Source organism: Orycteropus afer, unplaced genomic scaffold, assembly GCF_000298275.1.
Source record: "Orycteropus afer afer isolate SDZICR_OR568_19922 unplaced genomic scaffold, OryAfe1.0 scaffold00152, whole genome shotgun sequence".
NCBI lineage: Eukaryota > Metazoa > Chordata > Mammalia > Tubulidentata > Orycteropodidae > Orycteropus > Orycteropus afer.
This window is the reverse complement of record NW_006921739.1, coordinates 5,718,351-5,737,710: the sequence shown is the minus strand read 5'-3', so window position 1 is coordinate 5,737,710 and position 19,360 is coordinate 5,718,351.

The following is a 19,360-nucleotide window of genomic DNA, read 5'->3' as shown; positions in this document are numbered from 1 at the left end:
GAAAGAGGGGGAGGCCTTCAATGAGATGGATTGAAACGGTGGCTGCGATGATGGGCTTAAGTATAGCATGGATTGAGGGGCTGGCGTGGGATCGGGCAGTGTTTCTTTCTGCTGTGCATGGGGTCGCTATGAGTCAGAAACGACTCAATGGCAGTTAACAACAACAACAACCACATAGACATCAAATGACTAATGATGACAACTACAAACCAAAAAGAGGGAAAAAATTTTGTAGTTATGGAACTTCTAAATGGTAGGGAAGTGAAGACAACTGCAAGAGAGAACGGACTGTTCTAAATTTGGGAAGAAAATTATAAATCATAAGGTAACCTTGAAGAAAAAGGATAAATCTTCACTTGAAGTTAAAAAGAGGGCCAGCACAAATATTTAGCAAATACTAAAACAATGCCAATGAAGGAAGTTATAACACAATTCATAAACAAAACGAGTTCAGCACAGAAAATTATATAGAACAAAGAAATCAGCAACATCACAAAAAAGCATATAACAAAGTGACAGCAACAAATTCATACTTATTGATAATTACACTGCCAAAAGAGTAAAAAGAGAAACTACAGATTGGGAAAAAATATTCAGCAATGACAAATCTGACAAAGGACTTATCTCTAAAATTTATAGAAAACTCGAACACCTCAACAACAAAAATATTAACAATCCAATTAAAAAATGGGCAGAACACATGAATAGACACTTCACCAAAGAGGATATTCAGGTGGCCAGCAAATACATGAAAAAATTCTCAAGATCATTAACCATCAGAGAGATGAGATACCATCTCCCCCCAGCACTAATGGCAAAGTTCAATAAGACACAAAATAACAAATGCTGGCAAGGATGTAGAGAGATTGGAATTCTCATACACTGCTGGTGAGACTGTCATATGATACAACCACTGTGGAAAGCAGTATGGTGATTCCTTACAAAGCTGGAATTAGAAATACCGTCTGACCCAGCAATCTCATTGCTTGGTATATAACCTAAAGAAGTGAGGGCCAGGACAAGAACAGATATATGCATACCCATGTTCATCTCAGCAATATTTACAATAGCAAAAAGAGGGAAACAGTCTACATGCACATCAACAGAAGAATGGATAACCAAACTATGGTATATACACATAATGGAATACTACACGACACTAAAGAATAATGTAGACTCTCTAAACACTGCAGAACTTGGAGGACATTATACTGAGTGAAATAAGTCAATCACAGAAGGACAAATATAGTTTAGTTCATTATTGTAAAAAGTCAAGGATAGGTTTATATACAGAAAGAAACTTTCTTTGTTGGTTACCAGGAATAGGAGGGGAGGGGAGGGAACACTGAAAAAAAAAAAAAATGCATTGACCCATGCCACTATAGTTTTGTGTATTTCACTGTATATAAATTATACTTCAATAAAATGTATTTTTTAAAAAAGGATGACACTTAGATATAATGTTTCATTGAATAAAATAGTAATTGATGAGCACATACTGATGGTAAATACATTATTAAATAAATTAAAGTAGAATGCCAAATAAAAAGTATAAAGGGAATGATAGAGCTATAAAATTATCATTTTGTAGTCATCACAGTAATAATTGATTCAGGCAAGAATGATCAATAGATGATAAAACTAGTTGGTGAAAAATTGATGAGGAAACAGGATATTTACATAGTCTCAAAATATCTTCCCACAAATTACTTATTAATTACAAAGAGACATCATGTGCCTCCTAATATAATACACTGAGTATAAAAGATCCAACATTACTTATGTATTGTCCCTGCTAAAAGTGTATAACTTCAGTCTAAACATATGGAAACCCAAATTAATGGACAGTCTGAAATACATCTGGCCCAAACACTTCTAAAATATCAGTGTTAGGAGTGAGTTAGGAAGCTGTTGCTATAGGTCAAACAAGATATTAATGTCCTGACCTAAAGCACTGGCAATGGAGATTTTGAGGAGGGATCAAAAATATGAATTATAGATCTGCGTTTTCAGCATTTAAAGACTGTTTGGATGTGGCAGGAAAGAAAGATGAAGCCATCCAAGTTCCTCAGCTGGAATATTTACATTAGAATGAGATTTAAAAAGAGCACTTTTAGGTGTCAAGGTGAAATGAATTCTGTTTTAGAAGTAGACTTGGTTTGAGGTACACATGAGCGATCCAAGCGAAGATGACTGGCTGGCAATTGAACTGAAGGGAGAGATTGGGTATGGAGACGCATACAGATTGTACAGCCATCCAGTTATAGAGTGTGATTGAATCCATGGGATCAGGTGAGAGCATCCAAGGGAGCATGAAGAGTGAGAAGAAGAGAATATCAAACCAAGAGGCCACCAAAGGACTAAGCAAAGGAAAAAGAGTTCACTCATTGCCTTGGAGTCAGATCTGACTTATAATGACCCCTCCTTGGGTCTCCAAGAAGGTATCATTACGGGAGTAGGTCACCCAATGTTTCTTTTGAGGAGTGGCTGGTGGAAAGAGGAGTTAGGAAAGAAAAATGAAAGATATGGTCAGATAATTTAGAAGAGAACTAGAAGGAACTTATGTTGAGGAAACCAAGGAATAAAATTGTTTTAAGACCACGTACTTCACCACCAGCCTGTCAGTTTGTCATACTATGGTATCTTACATGTTGCTATGACACTAGAAGCTATGCCACTGGTATTTAAATAGCTTCCTCCTTGGTTGGCAGGTTTCAGCAGAGCTTCCAGACTAAGATAGACTAGAAAGAAAGGCCTGGTGATCTGTTTCCAAAAATTGTTGTTGTTGTGTTGTTGTTATTTGCCGTCAAGTCAGCCCCGACTCATAGCGACCCCTCCTTGGGTTTCCGAAGCAGTATCACTATGGAAGTAGGATTGCCCAACCTTCCTTCCGAGGAGTGGCTGGTGGGTTTGAACCACCAGCCTTCTGGTTAGCAGTCAAGTGCCTTAGGCACTATCCTTTTGGATCAGAGAATATTATCTAAGACTTCGAATTTCTTACTTTGAACATGCCATCAAGAATGACTGATCATTAGAGAAGAATATCTTGTTTGGTATAGTGGAGAGGCAGAAAAGGTGGGGAAAACCCACGAGAACATGGATGGCCACAATGGCCACAATAATGGGCTCAAACAGTAATAGTCATGAAGACGGCACAGGGCCACACAATGTATCATTCTGTCATATGTGGTATCGATATAAGTTGAAGATGATTTGACAGCAAGTAGCAACAAAAGACCATCTGCCAGGCAGTATGCTAGATATCAGCATATACAAATAACTAACAATTACCCTCTGAGGGTGTAGACGTATACCTATTTTCTTGTCACTCAGATCTCAAAAGCTTGCTGGAAGAAAAAAAAATGGAAAAGAAAGGAAAAAATAAAATGTTTCACAAGGTTAAACATGTATCTACATAGCATGTAATGAAAGAAAACTACAGATGCAGTGCAATGAGGACAAAATGGGGCAGCTTTCAACTTTGCTAGAATATTAGAAAATGTGTCCCCGGGACCAAGTGGAGCATGTAAAGGTGCTCTAGAGTGATTAGCTGATGGGCGTGGTGGCAGTCTCTTTCTGCTGGTCATTACTACTCCCAGGTAAACTTCTGGGATGCTTGAGTGAGCCAAGTAAGTATCCACCCTCAGAGGGTCATTAAGCTAATGAACGGGGGTCTCACTATTTACATCATGCAGCTGATCTTTTGTATTCAGTCACCTCTTTTTCTAAGAAAACCTAGATATTCTTTCCTTTTATCTGTCCTGTTTTCATGTTTGATCTTTATCTAATCAAATTACTGTTTGGCATCTTTGAAGGAAAAAGCAGGAGGATCCTATACAAGCTCATGGAAACTTGAGCAAACTTGGTGAGAAACGTAAATTGTTCGGTGCCAGAGGGAGAGTAGCAAGACTTAACTGTATTGGAAGGCAGGGATCCAATCAAAGAAGGGCACTCCACTAGCACTTGAAATAGTAAAGGAGACACATAAGAAAATCATAAAAACAAATGCACAGATGATGCTTAATATTTGTCAAGTAAGTGGAGTCCCCGGGTGGTGCATGCTGTCCATTTACTTACTATTGTAAGTTTATGAGAAGAGTGGCTAGGCATAGAGATATTGTTTTGGTTTCCATCATCTTGTAGGGCATAGTTGAATCTGTGGGAATAATTGAGATTTTTCAAAGATACGAAGTAATTGAAAAGATGAGAAAGCCTAGAATGGCCAAGAATGGTACCAAGGAGATAATAAATGACAAAGAAAAGCCACTGTAGGCAACTAAGGATGGTTATTATAATCTAATGTTTCCTTGATGGATTGGAGTCATCTTGAAGAGTTAGGAGGGTATAGATAGAAGGTTGGACAGGGTATCATGAGAAATGATTTTGTAACTCAGTCTCCCTGAGATTAGTTTTGTCATCTAAACTACTCCCCTAAAGCTCACTGGTAAATGTCAAATTATGAACATTTTCTTCTTTATTCTCATTCTACTTATGATTTCTATAATAACCTCTTCTTTCTTGAAATATACCTTCCCTCTGCTCGTGGTAGTACTGCTCATTATACTGTATGTACTCTTCTAGCTGCTGTTCCTGTCTCTAATGTTGGTTTTGTCATTCATTCTCTTCTTGTACCATCCTTGGCCATCCCAGACTTTCTTCTTTTCCAGGATCCATGATCTCTTTGAGAAATCTCAATTATTCTCATGGATTCAACTATCCCCTTTAAGATGATGGAACCCAAAATAATACCTCTAGGCCTAGCCATTCTCCTCATAGACTTATCTGGACAGCAGTAAGACATTCCCACTGAAGTACGCCATAGACTCCTAAAACTCAATTTATCTAACAATTAATTAATCTTTCTCCTCCTGTGGTTCCTTCCTCAGTTAACAGCTTTATTATCCTTTCCTTCCCTAAGGTCATCAAATTTGAAGTCTTCCTCAACAATTAAATCCTGTCACACTCACTGCCGTCGAGTCAGATACAACTCAGATTGACCCCTCCTTGGGTCCAAGGTAGTTTCAGTACACAAGTAGATTGCCCAACCTTCCTTCTGAGGAGTGGCTGGTGGGTTTGAACTGCCAGCCTTCTGGTTAGCAATCAAATGCCGTAGGCACTATGCTTCCAATCCACCCCTGTAATGGAGCTCCCAATCCACCCCTGTACTGTCTTCATAGCATCCTCTCCATTCCACAAACATCTCCCTTATTTAGGTCCTTGTCTGTCAAGTAAGAGAAGAAAAGGAACTGACATTTTCAAGTTCTTATTGAACATTTTCCATCACTTCCTTTAAGAACTATAAACTATGAGTATTATTTTCTTCACCATTTTTCAGTTGAAAAAACTGAGCTTCAGAAAGTTTAAAATTTAACCTAATGTTCATATAGCTAAAATGGAAGGTGGGAATTTGAATTCAGGTCTGACCAGAAATCCCATTATTCATCCACCTTTCATTATGGCATTTCTTCTTCATTCCAAGCAATCTCCCTGTCACTGTCCTTTCTGCATACCAGATCTTTTAATCACTAGACTCAAAGTAATTTTGACGGAGCAGTCCAGTGTCTGTGGGCTATATTTTAATTTTGTGTCCTCACAGTATTGTAGCCAATGTTATAAAATGTAGAAATTCCCCACTTCTTTCTCCCCAAAATTTACCTTTTATTTATAATAAATAAGTAAATAATCCTGGAATTGTCTAGAAGCTCCAGTTTGTCACACAACAATGATCAATTGACTTAACCCATTTCTTCCATTAGCTTTAGCTACTGTAAATATCAATGGTATTGAAAGAAGAAGTCAAGCTCCATTGAAGGAAATGGCAAAGAACAAGGCTCCAGGAATTGACGGAATACTCATTGAGATGTTTCAACAAACAGATGCCCCACTGGAAGGACTCACTTGGTTATGCCAACAGACTTGGAAGTCAGCTACCTGGACAAATGACAGGAAGAAAGCCATATTTGTACCCATTCCAGAGAAAGGTGATCCCACAGAATGTGGAAATTATAAAATATTATTAATATTATCAATATTAATATTATCAATATCATTAATATTGCACACAAGTAAAATCCTACTGAATATAATTAAAAAATGGTTGCAGCAGTATATTAACAGAGAACTTCCAGAAATGCAAGCTGGATTCAGACAAGGACGTGGAACGAGGGATATCAGTGCTGATGTCAGCTGGATCTTGGCTCAAAGCAAAGAATACCAGAAAGACATTTACTTGTGTTTTATTAACTATGCAAAAGCATTTGACTGTGTGGATCATAACAAATTGTGGATAACATTGAGAAGAATGAGAATTCCAGAACACTAAATTGTACTCATGAGGAACCTGTACAGAGACCAGGAAGCTGTCATTCGAACAGAATGACAAGGGAACACTGCATGATTTAAACTCAAGAAGGGAGTATGTCAGGGTTGTATCCTTTCACCATACTTATTTAATCTATATGCTGAGCAAATAATCTGAGAAGCTGGACTATATGAAGAAAAATGTGAAATAAGGATTGAAGGATGAGTCATTAACCACCTGTGATATATTGATGACACAACTTTGCTTGCTAAAAGTGAAGATGACTTGAAGCACTTACTGATGAAGATTGAAGACTACAGTCTGCAGTATGGATTACATCTCAATATAAAATAAACAAAAATCCTCACAACTGGATCTATAAGCAGCATCACAATAAATGGAGAAAAGACTGAAGTTGTCAAAGACTTCATATTTCTTGGTTCTACAACTGATGCCAATGGAAGCAGCACTCTGGACCTCAAACGACTTATAGCACTGGGTAAGTTGGCTGCAAAGGAACTTTCAAGTGCTGAAGAGCACCCTTGAGGACTAAGGTGCGCTTGACACAAGTCATGGAATTTTCAATTGCCTTATATGCATGTGAGAGCTGGGCAATGAATAAGGAAGACCAAAGAAGGATTGATGCCTTTGAGTTGTGGTGTTGTTGAAGAATGTTGAAAGTGCCATAGACTGCTAAAAGAACCGACAAATCTGTCCTGGAGGAAGTGCAGCCGGAACGCTCCATGGAAGCGTGAACGGCCAGACTTCGTCTCACCTACTTTGGTCATGTTGTCAAAAGGGACCATTCCCTGGAGAATGATGTCATGCTTGGTAAGGTGGAGAGTTGACGAAAGAGGGGAAGGCCCTCAACAAGATGGGTTGACACAGTGGCTGCAGCAATGGGCTCAAGTATGGCAGGGATCATGGAACTGGCGCGGAACCGGGCAGTGTTTCGTTCTGCTGTGCATAGAGTCACTATGAGTCAGAGATGACTCCACGGCACCTAACAACAACAACAATCAACGCAAGCGGTGGCTTCTTCCTTTTGACCTGGCATCACTGCCAGATATCTGTCAAACAACATCCAGTGTCAGTTGACATTTTTCATTGAGCTTATACTGTCACTTTCTATAAATTGTTTGCTTCATTTATTTATATTACTTGTGTTTTCCGATGGTCAATTGAGTTTGCAATCCCTATCTATAAGAGTAATAATAGTTTTTTTTCTTTTTAAGTACTTTTATGTACTATACAATATTCTAAGTACTTTAAATGTACTATTTCACTTAAACCTCCAATAATTTTATGATGTATCTACTTTACATTATTATATTCATTTCCCACATGAGGAAGCAGAAAGAGATCATGTAAATTCCCCAGAATTCCACAACCAGTAAGTGGCAGAGCCAGAATTTGAACCCAGGTAGTTTAACCCCAGAGTTTAGATTCTTAACCACTATTTAATGTTTCCTTTTAAACCTCTAGAGTTTAAAAGCTCTTCCCAGCCTCAACATTAATAGCCTCCCTCATGTATCTAGGGTCCCTATGAGTGGGAATCTACTCGATGGCAGTGGGTTTCATGTAACTAAACCACTAGTTATTTTCTGAATCTGCCTTATGGTGGTCACTTCTTTCCTTTAGTTCATGCTGTTTCCCATTCCAGATCCTTCCCTCTGTTTTCTTGAGGTGTTGTGCAGACTTCTATTCATCCTCCAAGACCCTGTCTACTTCCATCTGTTCCTGAGTTCTGAAACCCAGGTATATTTTAACTCTCATTTCTGAATTATCCTTATTTTTATTCATGATATAAAACCAAAAACCAAACCCACAACCATCAAATAGATTCTGATTCATAGCAACCCTATAGGATAGTATAGAACTGCACCACAGGGTTTTTAGGACTGTAAATCTTTACAGAAGCACACTGTATCATCTTTCTCCTACAGAGCAGCTGGTAGGCTCAAACCACTGAGCTTTTGATTAGCAACCTAATGTTTTCACCACCATGCCATCAGATTTCCTCATTTATGATATAAGCATGCTTTGTTCTTTATTGTTGTTTATTCACATATACTGCATTATATAACTTTATGTGTGTGTGTGTGTGTATGTACATTTACTAGTATGTGAATCCTTGAGGTAGATTCATGTTGTTCACATCTGACTCCCCAAAGCTAACACACAAGAGATGCTCAAGACATATTCACTGTAGTAAATCGAGTTTAATTAACCAGATGACCCATGCAACCCCTTTCAGTCTAAAACCCTATAATTTTTAGACAGGTGTATGTAAGGCATCCACCACTTTATGAATAGCAGTTATATAGTAAAATATTACTGGAAAAGTCTATAAAGAGCCATGAAATACTGTCTGATATAATGCCGGAAGATGAGCCCCTCAAGTTAGAAGGTGCTCAAAATATGACTGAGGAAAAGCTGCCTTCTCAAAGCAGAGTCAACCTTAATGACTTGGATGGAGTAAAGTTTTTGTTTGTTGATGAGGTACACCTCAAAATGAGAAGAAACAGCTATAAAGATTGATTAATGATTGGAATGTGGAATGTATGAAGTATGAATCTTGGAAAATTGAAAGTTGTCAAAAATAAAAAGAGATGTACAAAGATAGATATTCTGGGCATTAGTAAGCTGAAGTGGACTGGTATTGGCCATTTTGAATCAATCATATGGTTTACCATGCTGGGAATGACAAATTGAAGAGGAACAGCATCACCCTCATCATGAAAAAGAATATTTCAAGATTTATCCTGAAATTCAATGCTGTAAGTGATAGGATAATAACCATTCATCTACAAGGAAGACCAGTTGATACTACTGTTATTTGAATCTATGCACCAGCCACTAAAGCAAAAGATGAAGAAATTGAAGATTTTGACCAACTTCTGCAGTCTGAAATTGACCAAAACTGGAATTAAGATGTATTGATAATTATCAGTGATTGGAATGTGAATGTTGGAAACAAAGAAGCTTCAGTAGTTGGAAATATGCCCTTGGTGATGCCACAGATCACATGATAGAATTTTGCAAGACCACTGACTTATTCATTGCAAATACCATTTTTTCAATAACCTAAATCGCAGCTATACACATGGACCTCACCAGATGGAATATATAGGAATCAAATTGACTATGTCAGTGAAAAGAGGCAATGGAGAAGCTTAATATCATCATTCAAAACAAAGCCAGGTGCTGACTGTGGAACAGACAATTAATTACCCATATACAACATAAAGTTAAAGATGAAGAAAATTAGAATAAGTCCACAAGAGTGAATATATGACCTTGATTATATCACACCTTAATTTAGAGACCATCTGAATAATAAATTTGATACATTGACCACCAATGACTGAAGACCAGACAAGTTATGGGGTGACATCAAGAACATCATATATGAAGAAAGTAAAAGGTCATTAAAAAAACGTGATGGGAAGAAAAGACCAAACTGGATGTCAGAAAAGACTCTGAAACTTGTCTTGGATGGAGAGTAGCTAAAGCGAACAGAAGAAATGATAAAATGAAAGATCTGAACAGAAGATTTCAAAGAGTGGCTTGAGAAGACAAAGTATTATAATGAAATGTGAAAAGACCCTGGAGTTAGAAAATCAAAAGGGGAAAACACATTCGGCATTTCTCAAGCTGAAAGAGCTAAATAAAAAAATTCAAGCCTCGAGTTGCAATATTGAAGGATTCTGTGGGCAAAATTAAATGATGCAAGAAGCCTCAAAACATGATAGAAGGAATATACAGTCAGTACACAAAAAAGAATTGGTTGATGTTAAACCATTTCAGAAGATGGCATATGATCAAGAACCAATGGTACTCCAGGAAGAAGTCCAAGCTGCACTGAAGGAACTGGCAAAAAACAAGGCTCCAGGAATTGATGGAATACCTATTGATGTGTTTTAACAAACGGATGCAGTACTGGAGGCACTTACTCATTTATGCCCAGAAATTTGGAAGACAGCTACTTGGCCAACCAACTGAAAGACATCCATATTTGTACCCATTCCAAAGAAAAGTGATCCAACAGTATGTGGAAATTATCAAACAATATCATCAATATCACACACAAGTAAAATTTTGCTGAAGTTAATTCAAACACAGTTGCAACACTATATTGACAGGGAACTTCCAGAAATGCAAGCTGGATTAATAAGGATTCTTGGCTGAAAGCAAAGAATACCAGAAAGATATTTACCTGTGTTTTATTGTCTATGCAAAGGCATTTTACTGTATAGATTATAACAAATTATGGATAACATTGTGAAGAATGGGAATTCCAGAACACATAATTGTGCTCATGGGAAACCTGCACATAGACCAAAAGGCTGCTGTTCAAACAGAACAAGGAATGATTGCATGTTTTAAAATCAGAAAATGTGTGAGTCACGGTTGTATCCTTTCACCATACTTATTCAAATAATACAAGCAAATAATCCGAGAAGCCGGACTATATGAAGAACGTGGCAATGGGCTTGGAGGAAGACTACTTAACAACCTGCAATATACAGATGACAAACCTGGTTTGCTGAAAGTGAAAATAACATGAAGCACTTACTGATGAAGATCAAAGACTACAATCTTCAGTATAGATTACACCTCAACAAAAAGAAAATGAAAATCCTCACAACTGGACCAATAAACAGCATCCTGGTAAATGAAGAAAAGATTGAATTTGTCAGGGATTTCATTTTACTGAGATCCAAAATCAACACCCATGGAAGCAGCAGTCAAGAAATCAAAAGTCATATTTCACTGGGCCAGACTGCTGCAAAAGACCTCTTGACAGTGTCAAGGAAAAAAGATGTCACTTTGAAGACTAAGGTGTGCCTAACTAAAGCCATAGTATTTTCAGTAACCCCATATGCATGTGAAAACCGGTCAATGAATAAAGCAGACCAAGGAAGAGTTGATTTCTTTAAATTGTGGTATTGGTGAAGAATACTGAGAATACTGGGAGCTCTGGTAGTGTAGTGCCTAAGGCACTTGACTGCTAACGAGAAGGCTGGTGTTTCAAACCCATCAGCCACTCCTCAGAAGGAAGGTTGGGCAATCTACTTCCGTAGTGATACTGCCTCGGAAACCCAAGGAGGGGTCTCTATGAGTCGGGCACATAACAACAACAACTGAGAATACCATGGACTGCCAGAAGAATGAACAAATCTGTCCTGGAATAAGTGCAGCTGGAATAGTCCTTAGAAGCAAGAATGACCAGACTTCATGTCCCCTACTTTTATCATGTTGTCAGAAGGGACCAGTCCCTGGAGAAGAATATCATGCTTGGTAAAACAGGGTCAGCAAGACAGGGGAAGACCTTCAAGGAGATGGAATGACACAGTGGCTACAACAATGGGCTAAAGCATAGCAGGGATTGTGAGGACAGAGCAGGCCCAGGAATTGTGTCGTTCTCTTGTACATAGAGCTACTATGAGTCAGAGCCATCTCAGTGGCACTTAAAAACAACAGCATGTGAGGCATGTATACCTCTTCTGAAGATGTCTCCATTCTGCTGGACTTTTACGATGATTTTTATCAATTTCTTAATTTTTTCCTTTCTTTCCCTTTATAATCTGGGGGACTACTTTCTAATTTGGTGTGGATTTTGTTTTGTGGGGAGAGAAGACAATGCAGACAGGCATAAAAGGGGCTTTTTCCAGTGGGTGTTGCATTGTACTCTGCATGCTTAAAGTCTCTAGAAATCTTATTTTCACTTGACTAAGATATTGCCTGTTCTTGTTTTTTTTTTTCTCCTCCTATCTTTTTCAGCCTATTTTTTTTCAAACCCATAATAGGAAAAAAAAAAAACCTAGAGATGGCCTTGAGTGGAAACAATCTCAGCAGAGGCCTGACTCAGTGAATGGTGTGGTCCTGCCGACACTAAATCAAAACCAAACCAAACTCACTGCCGTTGGGTTGGTTCCAGCTCATAGAGACCCCTAGTGGGTTTCTGAAGTGGTAAATCTATATGGAAGTAGATTGTTCCATCTTTCTTCTGCAGAGTGGCTGGTTTGAAGTGTCACAACACTATACCATCAGAGCCTAAAACAAAGCACTACACTAAATGTGAATCAGTTTATAAACTGAGTGTACTTGGTTTAACAGTGTCATATCACGAATTAGCCTATAAAATGTGTTGGCAGGAGAGGTATCATGTAAAAACAAAGCTTTAATACAATAGTTGCTATTAGATATGTGTGCCCACCTACCCTGCAAAGGGTCGGTAGGGGAGGCCTGGTTGCACAGTAGTTAGGCACCTGTCTGCTAATCAAAAGGTCAACAGTTTGAACCCACCAGCTGCTCCAGGGGAGAAAGATGTGGCAGTCTGGTACCATAAAGATTACAGCCTTAAAAATCCTATGGAGAAGTTGTACTCTGTTATTTTGGCTATCTAGTGCTGCTCTGACAAGAATATACCGCAAATGGGATGGCCTTAACAAACAGGAGTTTATTCTTTTATAGTTCACGAGGCTTTAAGTTCAAGTTTAAAGTGTCAGGCTCTAGGGGCTAGGTGAAAGCCCCTCAACCTTGGAGTCCAGCTCTGCCTCCAGCTCCTGGCCCACTGAAGCTAGAGGCTTTTCTTCACTCAGACAGCTGCTGGCTTCTGAGGCTGCCAAGCCCAAGGTTGACAAAATAAAGAGGCACAGTCCCGATACTACCAAATCACACGTCAGGACATTGATTCAAGTCCATTGTAAGTCCCAAGGTTGACAGAGCATGACAGGCTGCTGAACAGCGACACAGCTACATGCAGGGTTCAAGGTGCCATAAGCTAGAAACCATTCCCAAGGCTTCGCTTTATATACAGGAAGAAGATCACATCCCAAAGGCAGCTACTCAGCTGCTTGTGGTAGATCCCACCATGAAGTTGATTGCCAGTCTCATCATGGGGAATACTACCACCAGCTGCCTAACCACTCAACCAGGCCCAGCCAAGTTGACACACAACATAACCACCACACCTGTCCTAAAGGTTCTCCAAGCATAGGAATCAAATCTACGGCAATGGGTTTGGTTTTAGGGAAGGAGTAGATATGAATATATAATGAAAGGACATGTGTAATGTTTGGAGAACAGGTGGGACAGCAGGAGAAGTGAAAGCACAGAAGATTTGTGTAAATTTCAGTCACTCACTCCAACTTGCACTTCACCAAATGTCTAGTCAGTGTTTGGGTAGCACTTAACATTTTTAAATATCACTACCTTTTACACTATCACATACCACCACTTGTCTGTTAGTTTGTCATACTGTGGTGGCTTGTGCATTGCTGTGAGGCTGAAGGCTATACCACCAGTGTTTCAAATATTAGCATGGTCACCCATGGTGGACAAGTTTCAGTTCATTTATACCAAGAAATCTGGAAGATAGTTACCTGACTGACTGGAAGTGATCATGTTTGTACCTATTTCAAAGAAAGGTGATCCCACAGAACGTGGAAATTGTCAAATGATATCATTATCGTATGCAAGTAAGTTTACTGAAGATAATTCAAAAATGGTTGCTGTGGTATATGGAGAGGGAACTTCCATAAAGGCAAACTGGATTCAGAAGAGGATGTGGAATGAAGGATATCATTGCTGATGTCAGATGGATCCGGAATGAAAGCAAAGAAAACCAGAAACATGTTTACTCATGTTTTATTGACTATGCAAAAGCATTCAACTGTGTGGATCATAACAGATTATGGATAGCATAGAGAAGAATGGGAATTCCAGAGGACTTAATTGTGCTCATGAGGAACCTGTACATAGACCAAGAGGCTGTCACTCTAACAGAACAAGAGGAAAGTGCATGGTTTAAAATTAGGAAGGGTGTGCATCAGGGTTGTAACCTTTCACCACACTTATTCAGTCAGTATGCTGAGCAAATAATCTGAGAAGGTAGAGTGTATGAAGAAGAGTACAGAATCCGTACTGGATGAAAAATCATTAACAACTTACAATATGCATATGACACTCGCTGAAAGTGAAGATGACTTGAAGCACTTACTGATGAAGATTAAAGACTACAGTCAGCAATATGGATTACACTTCAACATAAAGAAAATGAAAATCCTCACAACTGGACCAATAAGAAGCATCATGATAAATGGAGACAAGATTGAAGTTGTCAAAGATTTCATATTACTTGTTTCCACAATCAACACCAATAGAAGCAGCACTCAAGAAATCAGACAACACATCGCACTGTGCAAATCTGCCACAAAAGACCCCTTTACAGGGAGTGAAACCAAATGTACATGAACTGTTGAGTGTAAAACAAATTCTGCTCTGTAAATTTGCACCCAAAATACAATTTAAATAATAATAATAAAGACCTCTTTTCTCGGGACCATAGTCACAGGGGACATGGAACTCAACTGGCATAACATACTACACAAAACATTGTTCTACCTCCTACTTTGGTGAGTAGCGACTGGGATCTTAAAAGCTTGCAAGCAGCCATCTAGATGCAACGATAGGTCTCTGCTTGTCCAAATCAAAGAAGAATGAAGAAAAACAAAGATTCATGGAAACAATTAGTTCTCACGACTGGTACACCATGCAATCCTCAGCCTATATGACTAGATGGTACCTGGCTACCACTGTCAACCACACGGAGGAGGATCTATGGAAGAGAGCCTGGATAGAGAGACCAATGTAGAACAAAACTCAAAATCATTTGAAAAAAAAAGGGGGGGGGAGGGGAGACCAGGTTTGCTGATCTGATAGAGCCTGGTGGAACCACTGAGACTATGGTCCCTAGCTTCCCTTCAGGTCTGGAATTGAACCCATACCTGTGGCTTCCGGCCAAACAAAAGACAGGCATATGAATTGAACATGTACCTGAAGTAGATACACTCCTTGGAGAGAACAATCATGGGAGAAAGAAGGACTGTTTATGCACAGGGAGACAGTTCAGGGGGCAGGAGTGCATGGAGGGATGGACACAGGGAAGAGGTAACTATCGGGAGGAAGTGGGAGGGGAGCTGTTGCATTGTGGTAAATTGTGGTCAGTGTCATGAGACAACGTGTTTGTGAACTGCTGTATGGAAAGTGAATTTGCTCTGTAAACTTTCATCCAAATCACAATAATAATAATAATAATAATAATAATAATAATAAAAGACCCCTTTAAAGTGCAGAAGAGCAAAGATGTCTCTTTGAAGACCAAGATGCACCTAACCCAAGCCATGGTATTTTCAATAGCTTCATATACATGTGTAACCTGGCTAATGAAAAAAAGAAGACAGAAGAAGAGTTGAAGCTTTTGAGTTGGGGTGTTGGCGAAGAATACTGGAAGTACCCTGGACTACCATAAGAATGAACAAATCTGTCCTGGAAGAAGTGCAGCAGGAATGCTCCTTGTAAGTGAGAATAGCCAGACTTCATCTCACCTACTTTGGTCATGTTGTCAGAAGGGACCACTCCCTGGAGAAGGATATCATGTTTGGTAAAGTGGAAGGTGAGCAAGAAAGGGGAACCATTAAGGAGATGAATTGACACAGTGGCTGCAATGATGGGCTCAGGTATAGCAAGAATTGTAAGGGTGATGCATGACTGGGCAATATTTTGTTCTGTTGTACATAGGGTCACTAGGAGTCAGAGCCAACTTGACAGCACCTGATAACAACACTGCATACATTCGTTATCTCATTTCAACCTCAGTGCTCATTTATAAACTATCACTATTGCTATTAGCATCCTCCTCTCATAGATGCTCAAAGAGGTTTAAAGACTTGCACAAGATCACATAGTCAAGAAAATAATGGAGCCATGACTTCCACCCAGATCCTCCAACCCCAAATCCTGGACTCCTATCAGGAGCCCACAACATCTTAGATTTATTAGGACCATCTGGTTGGCAGTTCATTGTCTTTTATTCCTCTTGGTCTACATCTATCCATAAGATGATAAATAAATAGGCAAAAAGAAGAGCACAAAAATTATTCAAATCATTCCTAAGCTAAAAAGCTAGTACCTAATGAATCCAAGGGAGCTATGATATCATAGTGGTAAAGGATTTGGCTGCTAATTAAAAGGTCAGAAGTTCAAACCCACCAGCTGTCTTGCAGGAGAAAGATGAGGCAGTCTGCTTCCATAAAGATTTACAGTGTTGGTATTTCCAGCAAGATGGAGGAATAGGCAGACAAGCTACACAAACCCTTTGCGACAAAGCAACGAGAAGCCAATTGGAACTAATACAGAAGACAATCCTGGAACCCTGAGCTTTATAGGGAAGGATAAAGAATTGGATTAAATACCAGCTAGTAGAAGAACCTGAATGAAACAGTGAGTAAGGAGATAAACAGAGCTGTGGATTGTCAACTGTCCTGAGATCACAGCTATTTTGGATATTTCCAGAAAGCAACCTAAGAATCATCTCTGTTCACCAAGTCTGCATGGGCAAGGACTGGATTGGTGCCTAAGGACCAGAAGAGAGAAGAGCAAGGAAAATGACAGGCAGCCATGTGGACTGCCAGCTGCTGTCCTGAGGGCATAGCCATTTTGGATGTCTCCAAGTGGCAGGAATGGTTGTTGTGAGTATGTGCAGGTGGTGATCTTGTTTGAACTGCACCCTGGAAGTGGGCTTCTCTTGCTGGGGACAGCACAGGCAACTGCTCTGGAGACTGACCACTGGAGAGATGCAACATTCCCCTTGTTACTCTTGTGCCCAGTGCCCTCTTGGTGAACAGGGGTATAGCCATCCCTTACCTCCACCCACCTTCTTGATCAGCAGGAATTCCATCCTGGTCTATGCCCTGACAGAGCCTGGGGACCATGCCCTACCCCTCACAGTTTTGTTTTTGTTTGCTTTGAAATTATTTTTTTTATCTTCCTCTTTTCTTCCATTTTTTTTCTTTTCTCTTTCTTTTCCCTAGGTTTTTTTTTTTTTTTTTTTCTCTCTTCCCTCTCCTGGTTCCCTTTTTTTTTTTCTTTCTTTTGGTTCTTCACATCCCTTGTTTCTTCTTTTGCAGCATTCCCTATTCTTTCAGTCTTGCATTTTTCTCTCATTCTTCCCTTCCCAGATATTTGGGGGGAAGGGTTGCCCTCTTTTTCACATTATCTTTTCTTTTATCCTTTTTAAATATATTTTGAAAATATTTTTCCTTATTTATTACTTTCTTTTCATAATAGTTCCTGTTTGTTTATGCAGTTTGAGATTTTTGTTCTCTTAGGGTTTTTTTGTGTGTGTGTGTGTTTAATTTTTTAATTTTTGCCTAACTCGGTGGGAGACAGCAACTCTCCCTACACTAACCAATCATACCTACACCTCCTGCAGCCCCATGCACTGAGTGAGGGCCATCACTTGCTTTTGCACCAACTGACCAATGAAAGATGGTGGCCAATAGCAGCTCAACTCATCCTCAACAGCTCTTTATGAACAGCTAACAGAGATCTACACACAGACTTTCATTCTCTATCACAAACACCAGGAGACAGGTGTTGAGTGCCTACATGCTAACAACTAGAGAATAGAGGAGTACAGTACCCTGCTCACACAGATACATGAAAACAAAATAAAGGAGGGAAAACAATCTTGCATGAATCACACTAACACACATCCACTAATTAAACATAAATATAGCAACACCCCAATGTTTTGAATACAAAAGACCACACAGTACACACAAAAAAGCAAGATAAAATAGTAGAAACAAAGGACCAGGATAAAAACCCAGAAAACATCCCCAAGGAAAAAGCATTGAAATTCCCTGATAAGGAATTCAAAAGAATTATATTTGGGTACCTTCAATAGACTAAGACACAGTTCAAGGGAAACACTGAGAAATACAAGGAAAACACTGAAAAAAATACACAGATAAAACATTAGAACAGTTTAGGAAAGCAATACAAGAAAAAATTGACAAAATAAATAAAGAATTAGAAATGATACAAAAACAATAAACAGAAATCCAGAAGATTAATACTAACATTTCAGAAATAGATAGTGCATTGAATGGGCAAGGAGTAGAAACAAATCAATGGAAGAAAGAATTAATTATATTAAAGACAAAAACCTCAATACTACTTTGTTAAGGGATCACTTGGAAAAAAGATCAAAACATAACAAAGAAAGCATAAGATTCATATGGCATACCATCAAGAGGAATAATCTATGTGTAACCAGAATTCCAGAACAGGAAAAGACAAATAAAATGACAGAGAATATCATCAAAGATTTGTTGGAAGAGAATTTCCCTAATATAATGAAAGAAAAGAATATATCCATTCAAGAAGTCCAATGAATCCCAAACAGGATAGACTTCAAAAGAAAATCAACAAGTCATACTGTCATCAAACTCACCAAAACCAAAGACAAAGAAACCTGAAAGCAGCACAGGAAGAGTTACTGACAAAGGACAACAAATAAAACTAAGCTCTTATTTTTCAGCAGACACCATGTAGGTGAGAAGACAATGGATTTATATAAAATCCTGAAAGAAAAAAAAATTTCAACCAAGAATAACATACCCAGCAAAATTGTATATCAAATATGATATGATGGTGAAATCAGGAAATTTCCAGGTAAGCAGAAATTAAGGGAATTTGTTAAAACCAGAACAACTTTTTACAAAAGATGCTAAAGGGAGTCCTTTGAACAGAGAACAAACAATGGCAAACAACCACCAATGATTAACACACATGACACAAAAGAAACCAACTCAGCTATAGAAGTATCCAAAGTAAAATAAGCTTACAAGACTGTAAACAAGGAACCAAAGACATCAATAGGGAAATGAGGACAATTACAAACCAAAAAGAGGGAATAAATAGTGTAGTTATAGACCTTCTAAATGGTGAAGAAGTCAAGACAATTGTGAAATAGAACAGACTATCTAAAACTTGGAAGAAAATCATAAATTACAGGGTAACCTCAAAGGAAAATAATAAACCTTCACACCAAAATGAAAAAGAGAACAAGCACAAACATTTAGCAAATACTGAAACCATAGCAAAGAAGGTGATGATAACATGACTCATAAACAAAATGAACTCAACACAGAAAATTATATGGAACAAAGAAATCCACAACACCACAAAAAAAAAAAAAAAAAA